General features: G+C 33.7%; 1 long non-coding RNA gene across 2 annotated transcripts in view; it reads left to right on the plus strand.

Moving 5' to 3' along the window:
* The window catches only part of LOC102014600, a 79329-nt gene extending 71279 nt beyond the window's left edge, over positions 1 to 8050 (plus strand). For both annotated transcript variants that reach the window (XR_001234836.1, XR_001234837.1), the window contains one exon: positions 7723 to 8050. This is a non-coding gene — a long non-coding RNA (uncharacterized LOC102014600). The remainder of the gene's footprint in view (positions 1 to 7722) is intronic.
* The last annotated feature ends 1055 nt before the right edge of the window (positions 8051 to 9105 follow it).

Here is a 9105-nt window from a genome sequence, read left to right on the forward strand (position 1 = left end):
GTAGGCTTATATTACGTACAAGGATCCAGGTGAGATTGTGACTGAGCTAGGATCATGGTAATGTAGCAGTCTTCTGTCTTCATTATGTGTAGGAAAGTAATTCATCTAAAAAGAAATGAAAAGTAAAGAATAGTTGAGAAATTTTTTTTAAATGGCTGGATATTTTGTATTTATTTTCATGATATGGCCTTCATCATTTTTTAGCTTACTCTGTGGCCAAGAATTTGAAACCTGTGGACTCTCTCATCCAGGCTCTCTTATTTTCAGTTACATCTTAAGAATTATTACTCTTGAAACTTCTCATGCAGCCTCTATCCTTGGCATTTCTCCTCCTGTACTTGGAAACTAATTCTTCAACATAGTGTATAATACTTTTCATTAAAGAATTGTAGGTAGACCATTTTTTGGCAGTGTGTTAGGGCCTCAGTGAGACAATGTGCTACATTTGGAATTTTTAGGCAAACTCATCAATATGGGGTTGATTACGCTTAAATATATGTTTTCAGAATGGAATCATAAGGAAGAAGTAAAGATATGGGGCTGAAACCAGACATATTACACTTTAGAGTTAAAACCAGAATGAAACCCAAAATTACTTAACTAAATAAATTTGGGTAAAGAGGTTTTTAACAGAAATGTCAATAGTGTTCAGTACACCTCTCTTAAAACAGGAATCGTATTTTAGTATGATGATCATGAAGTCTTGTCAGTCACCAGACCAACTGAAAATGGTAAGAAAACTAGGTTTTGGTTACAGAATTGAAGACAATACTAGACATAATGAATAAGATTTTGAACAAACTATGAAAATGTTCTCAAAGAATATTACTTTGAAGCATTTTTTAGGAGGAAAAAGCTAGGTAGATAAGCCAGCGGGCAACTGAAACTGGCGAGGTATATTACAGTGTAGAGGCAAGAATTCTTTTTTGTTCGTTTGTTTTTGTTTTTTTCTGGTACTGGGAATCGAACTCATGACCTTGTACTTGCCAGGCAGGCACTATGCCGCTGAGCTAAATCCCCAGCCCTGAGGCAAGAATTCTAAACTAGAATTTTTAATCTTATTTCCTCACGGACTCAGCATCATCACATGACCATAGGAATATCTACATAAAATGCAAACGAAGTTGGGAATGCCTATGCAGGGTGCTGAGTAGGGTGACTGTGGGCGGGAAGAGCAGTTCGGTGGTAGAGCACCTGCCCAGCATGCATGGTGCCTTTGGGTCAATCCCCAGCAACACTTTTCACCAATAAAAAGCATAATTACAATAATCATTACATAGAACGAAGTGGAAATTCTTTGAACATTGCACAATGTAGGTTTCTACTTGCTCTATGTTAGACGCAGCGTCTAGGGACTTAGGCACAGCAACCTAACCTCTAGTATAGTGGCAACAGAAGTACAAAAGAAACTAGGATTTGGAGGGTTTCCACTTAGGGATTATAAAGTGGCACTGAACAAGAAGATAAAAAGCAGTCAACTATGACATAAAGTTTCAAACTTCATTCCTAGGACAGCAGTGGTTCTACTAAGATTCATGTAAGTTTTAGCTCAAGGTAGATTTTCAGCCACTTCAACTAACATAACTCACACTAGCAACATTAAAATATTGTTGTATATGGATATATAAATTATCTCCTTTGAAAATATTTCTAGATAACATACTACACAACGCTTCTTTGACATAAACTGACAATCATTTGTTTAGTGTGTATACTGAGTAGATCTTTCAGTACTGGTGGAGGTCTATTTTATAGATCTGCTGTCAGCTATATACCATGTTTTGTTGCGCTTGGCTTTTTTTAAATCTTCCTGGTAACCACTTAACTATTGGTTTAGGATGATTTAAGCTGGAATAGTTGGCGAGATACATATCTATTCTGATGAATTACCTTTTAGCTGCCTGTCATATGTAAGTTTTTACAACCAAGCTAGATTGTTCAACATTAATCAAGTCAAAAGTCATGTAGACTCTTGTGTCCTGGGCTTAAAATTGACAGGGGCTGCTCTGCCACACTTAATAAGGCAAAAAAGTTTAAAAGTCAATACAAAAAGTCTCACTGTTGAGAAGAACTAATATTAACGTGAAAATGTGTTGATAGAGAGGTGAAGAAATGAAGCCATTAGTAACATCAATCTGCCACAATAATAAAGCATGGATAGAAAGGTCTACAAAAGTCAAAGCATATGGTTTTGCAGAGCATATGGTAGCAATTGAGATCAGCAGAATAGTAACCAACAAAATGACAGTTTGTAAAAATGCTATAATAAATTCTAGAGGGTGATGTCATGCAACACATCTAGTTAAGTTGTTACAGTGTGCAACTGTAGTGGCATAAAGTATGAAAAAGATGACTCAAGGCCAAGACTTGGTCTGAACACTGACAGTCCCAGAAGGACGATCCCAGCTGAGAGCAGCTTGCATTAGGGAGACTCCCAGGAGTAGCACCAAAACCAAGAACTCTCCAGCCTTTATTTATAATATCAGTGTAAGTGAAATAGGGTGAAAAAGAATCAGAGAATTAGGAGAGAATAAAACTAAGGGACTAAAGTGAAAAGTTAAATCTGAGTTCAGATATTAAGCACACACACTTATAACACATATATGTAAATATTGTTGTACTTGTAGCTTAATAGTAGATGTTATGTTCCAAGATTTTTTATGACAAATTTTACAATTTATGAGTGGTATAATTTTTCCTTCCCAGGTACAATTTTACAATTATTCACTTACACGTTTTTGAAGAAAATGTCACAGTAGTTACAATTATCAAACTACAAGTAATTGTGATCTACTTCAAACTGACAAAAAATCTGTGCATCAGGATGATGTAACAATAAAACCTATGTCAAACTTGCACAACAAGAAAAAAATACCATCATTTAAATTATTTGGTGGTTAAGATATAAACACAAGACACACAAAATATTTCAAAAAGAATCTGAGAAACATGCTTTTAAAATCAATGTTTCCCTAAATGCAAAGGTGTTGAGTCTTTTTTGCTCCTGAGTTTCTTTCTCTGTTCACCATTGTTTCCTTCCTCCTTTATTTCCCTCATTTTTTCTCCTCACTTCTGTTGTTTTCCTCTCCCTGCTTCCCTTCGTTCTATCTCCTGTTCTTGCAGCTTTCCTCCTCTTTTTTTAAATCTCCTTTCTTCACCTCTTTTCTTTGACTCCAAGAAATCACCTGTGTGTCAGTAAATTTACCTACAGGCCTAGGCACATTTATTCAACAACAAGCCTACTTTCATGGCTATTAAAATGTACAAAGATTAACTTTGTATGATTATCTTCACTGTCCTCATCGCTATTTGATCTAAAAGAATAATTCTCATATTTTTTATAACTATGTGGGTTAATATTGATTTTGAAAATTTAATCATAAATTTAAAACGAATATAAATTCTCATGAGAATGGAATCATGTCATGTACCTTTTTGCTTATCTGTCGTAGTTCTATAATATTGCATTTAGCTGCAGAACAATTTCTTTATATTGGATATTGTTTCATTGCATGAATAAACCTGATCTGTTTGTAAGAATTTTAAAGGTTCTTGTATTTCAGTATCAGAGATTTGGATTGTTACAAGTTTGGTACTTTTAGAATTAAAGATGCTATACATATTTGTATAAGTATCTTTGCTCAATTTAGCATTGAATTACGTTAGGGACATGTCTCACAGAAATTACTCTTAATGTTGTAGTTTTCTATTGCCTTCTTTCAACTTTTTCTCCAAAATCTGGCTTCTATTCAGCTGTATTTCCTAGGAGAATTCTACATAATTACCCTGCAGAATTGAAGAAATTTTTGCCCACTTTATCACTATTAAAAATATACTTATTTTTTAAACCTTAATTTAAGTGAATCCTAGTCAAGAAGACTGTCATAATTCATTTCTATGTTATTCCCATAATACTCTGAAGGTAGTTGTTTATAAAGAAAAATCTTTTTATAAAACAGAATAAAGGAAAAAAAGGAAAACAACTTCTTAGAAAGCAGTATATACTTTATAGTGGGAAAATATCTGGAGAATTTTCACATTTACATAGTGCATCTTAATCATTGTATTTCCCTGGTCCCTCCTCGTCCTCTTTCCCACCACTGACCTTCCAGTCTACCTCCCTGTTTTCTCTCATCTCTCTTTTATTTTGCTTTTTAATTACTTATATTTTGGGTTTGTCATGTAAGAGAAACCATGTGATGTTTAACTTTCTGTGTCTGACGTAATTCATAGAACCTTGGGTTTCTGCAACCTACCCATTTTCCAGCAGATGAGAAATGTACCCCTGCTTGGGGCTGAGCAGTACACTTTTGTGTGTATAAACATTTTCTTCATCCACTCATCTGTTGATTAGTACTTCTTGATAGGGTAGGGCACTTCCATAATTTAGTTATGTGAATTTTGCTTCTATGTACATAGGTATGCATTTATCCCTCTAATGTGATGAATTTAACGCTTTCAAGAATAGAAAGAGGAAGTATAGCTGGGTCAAGTAGAATTTCTACTTTTTAGACCCTTTAGGAATCTTTATCTTGATTCTCATAGCAGGTGTAGTAGTCTGTAGTCCCATGAACAAGGTAGAATAGCTTCTTTTTCCACACAACCTCATGGGCATTTGTGGTTTCTGAACTAAAGATTACTTTAATAGGCTTATCATCACTCAAAACTGAGCCTTCAGGATCAAAGAATGAGTAAAGCAATGTCTACACTTTGATGACAATACTGAAGGTGTTCCTAAAACTAGGAGAATGTTGATGCTTTGCATCTACAGAAAGAATATGTAGGCTGAGACTTCATGAAGTGTGAGAGGGAGAGCGAACACTGGAAAGACAGTGGCCCCACATAGACCCTAAACGCAGTGAAGATGCCCGGAAGGGTTTTCAGCTTGCCACATTGGATATCATGGTGAATGACACACTCATACATTCTGAAAATACGAACAATTCCTTCCAATAATTTTTACCCCACAGTATAGGAAATGTGTAAGCTATCTGCTGAGATTTTCCTTGACCACTGTGGTCTTTATTTTCTTAAGTGAAAGAAAAAGAATCTATGTTGGAGAAGCATAAGTTCTTGTCTTTGTTCTGGAAAGTATAAGATTATTATTATATCTAGAAATAGCAGATATGAAGATATTAGTTTGGTTTATTAGGAAACGCTTTTATTTAAGAGACATTTCATGACACAATTTCTCCAGAAACTATTGCTGAACAGAAGCTCAAGCTGAAATAAGAAAAAGGGTTTAAGAATTTGAACCACTTAGACTTAAGGAACTATCACTCATATTTTGGCTTATTCTTAGTTTATTTTTCCATGTTGAGGCTCAAATTTTATTGGAAATGAACTTTGTTCTTTTTGCTGTTAATTGTGTACAATTTTTTCTGCTATTTTTAAAGTGTATTACACATGAGTAAAAATGAAAAACATTAAATGTATATATATATATATATGCAACACCCACTCATATATATTCATAGTCAGAAAAAAATAAAATCAAATGCTGTGGTAGGGCTCTTCTAGAATAAACACTCAATATCAACAATCACATTACAAATAAAAGATCTATTATCAGATAAGATCCACTGTAAATAACTTGTAGGGACTGACTCATTCTGTGAACCTTTACTTTCACCGAAGAAATAAAGTATCACGTTTTGCTTCTTTTATCTTTACTAAAATTATGCATTCACAGGTTGAACCATAGATCTGAGTATTAGATATTATCATCTTTGCTACACTTTCACATTTTACTGTTTAATTATTACTTTTTTGAAAACTCAATGTGCTTGCCTTTGGGCAGTGATATTTTCTTCTTTCTAAATTGGTATATTCTTCTGTTATGCAGTCAAGGTCACAATCTCTCTACCCTTGCCTGCTGTACATAGGTAGAGCAATAAAACAGGTAATACTCTTACTCAATTGAGGTGCAGATCTCATTTCTGCTGAACATCTGTGCAGTATGAATCTCCATATTATACCCTAAGCACCAATTTTTTGGTAATATCATCAACTATGCCTCTTTGCATTTTTATTTACATTGATATGACTCAATGGGGATATGATGTTGTTCAGGCATGCATAATTCTTAATGACATGAAATGTAGGAAAAGCCATACTATTATTAGAAAAATGTAGGCTTTAACCAATATAATTTCATAGAGAAAAACAATTTAAGCACTAAATATTTGAGAATAAGCTGCTTCTCTATTTTGAGAATCATGATTGGGAAAAAAAAAGTTCATTCCATCATAATGAAAATAAATTATTTTCTGGGATAATATTAAAATTATGCCACTTTTTCAGCCCTCATTCTCTCAGACCTAGACATGGCATTTTGCTTCATTATTGATTTCTAAAGGAGACAAGTTAGAATGATACAAAACAAAAGGAATGAGAATCAGTAGGTACAAATCTACGCCATGTACATATTGTTTTCACAATAGATATTTAAATTTTAGATAAGAACTTGTTTATATTCAGGCACAGGAAATTTAGATAAATAAAATGGAAGAATGGAACTCACCTAATTTGTTTGTGCTGTATTTCTTGACGTTTGTGAGCAAAAAGAGAAACACATTTCCAGTATGTTTAAGACACAAGTGAAATAGCTGTGTGAATGAAATTTTCAGAACATTTAATGAATCATTAAGTCCCTCTGCCCCATTTCCTGTTTAGGCAACTGATTTCTTGATTATTTATACAATGATACAAAGGTCAAGCTAAATCCTGAGTTTAAAATAAATTCTTTTTATAATATTAATTATGTAAACTGGGCCAATTAGTATCAGTAAAAAATTACCTCTAATATATGTCCAATATTATCATTTTCTGCTTACAGACATACATGAACATGCATTATACACTTATTAGTAAGGAAATTTCTTTGAGAATGTATTCAAAGAAGAAATATGTTTTTAAGTTCATAAATATTTTTCCTTTAAGATATTGTTGTTTAGTCAGTACTTCTCACACTGTAAATAATGAGCTGACATTTGTGGTGGGAAGAAATGAATTATGATTTTCTCTCAAGTGTTTGCCAACACTTTTAAGGGAAAATGAACTGGCCTTTCTACGATACTTCATTCATAATGGTCATTTGAGATAAACGCTGCTAGAAGTAAACATTTTATATTATCCTACATTCACATATGTTAAGCAACCTGCAAAAATGGACCAAATGCTCAGTACCTAGTAAAACTAAACCCTCGCTGTTGTCTAATAGATCTGTGTGAGGTAGTGCAGAGATACATGAACTTCACAAAGGACCATAAGCAAAGTATATGATTGTGTTGTTTTTAATTTAGACTCTGCAGCTTGACTTAGATGTAAAAGACTTTGCCAGAGGAAGGCAATAAAGACCATTGTACAATTGGAAACAAAATTCCTATGGGAAAAGCTAGATGTTATTAGTCAATTGTGTTTTAGTGAGGGTAACTGCACATGTGTATGAGTGCAAAGTATTTAATAACTGTCAATCTGTGATGTGCAGTAAATCCTTAGAGACATTGCCACATGTTTACCTTGTACATTCTTGTGGGCTTTTGTGAGAAATAAATTAGTATTAAAAAGCAATTATGCAGCATAGTTATTTTTATTGATTGAATTAAGCACTTGTTAGGTTTCCACTTATTTTGAGCGGTAAAGCCATACATTGTGATATACATTTACACCATGAAAATTGTGTGTTCATTTACAAATACCATCTTCTACTTCTTTTTGCAGCAAAGCAATGCAGGATTTTTCATCATAGAAGCTCCGATGATCATCATTCCATGAACTGCATTTTATGGCTATGGCTTTAAAAAGCTACTTAAAATTTATCTACATAAGGAAAGAGCCAAGTATATTGTTTCTTGCAAAGATTTTGAATAATATAGTAAAACGAGCTACTTGTCTCTCAGTTGGCTTCCTTCTGAAAGTGTAGCTGCAAAAAAAGAAATAAAACATAAAAAAATAAATAAAACTTTGCACTGACAGCAAAGCCAATAAAATAAACTAAACAAATGCTATGATTTAAAACACGGCATAATAAAAATGAGAATTAAAGGAATATTCTCTATAGATTTTATTTTCATCTCCACCAAAATAAAAAAAAGATCATACTCCGCTTTGGTCACTGACATTTTTCAATGTTACGGGCTATTTTCCCATGCTAGGGAGACGGTAGAGATTTTCTGAGGAGAGATATTTGCAGATTTTATGGAGTAATAAAATATTTGATGAATAGATTATAAAGCACTTGATAAAATTTTAGAGGCATATAAATACTAAGAGATGCAGTCTTTCGGGGAAAAGAAACACACACGCACACAAGCACACTTTAGGTTTCTAGGAGGCTGGTTGTGTCTGGTTGGTCTTTTTGGGCAAATGGGAAGACGAGAAAGGGTTATGAAGGGGGAAAAAGGGAGGAAAAATGTGCATTGGACCCCTCTAAGTAGTTTGCCTGCTTCCTGAAGTTACAAAAGTTACAAAAGTTAGATTACTACAACAATAATCATTTTAGCAAGTCACTAAAGCACCATCACTTTTTCTGATCACTCCTCAGGACTGAAAATAATAAATACTAACTGGAACTCTTATTAAATACTTTTTTAAAGGACAGCACTATTTTATTTTTTATATTTTTTTATTTATTTTTTTTTTTTGGACAGCACTATTTTAAAGTGCCAAACCATTGGCACAACAAATTTTAATTCTTTGCATTTTTTTTTTACAATTAGTACTGATATTAATTGCATTTTAGACTAATTGTCTTTCCTCTTTTCCTGTGGCTTTTATGTCACATAGCAGAAAAGACTAGAGTCGATCGAATGATAATCTATGGTTTTTACTTGTAACAATGTCAATTAATATCAAAACATAGAAATACCTAAGGTTTGTCCTCAGTGCTAAGAATACATATTTAAGATGCAGAGAAAACCACCCAGGGAGCAGGAGATTGGAAGTTACTTCGCAGAGTGTGCTGCCAGAAGGGTGGCAGGCAGGTCCTTTGAAGCTAATGTACTCAGATTTCCTGGGGCGGCTGCTGTCTTTCACAGGAGCAGCTTCTGAATGAGAAAAAATTTCTGTCTAATCCTGCTGAAGACAGATAAGTCTGCCAATTGA

Source organism: Chinchilla lanigera, unplaced genomic scaffold, assembly GCF_000276665.1.
Source record: "Chinchilla lanigera isolate Chin_1 unplaced genomic scaffold, ChiLan1.0 scaffold00034, whole genome shotgun sequence".
Lineage (NCBI taxonomy): Eukaryota > Metazoa > Chordata > Mammalia > Rodentia > Chinchillidae > Chinchilla > Chinchilla lanigera.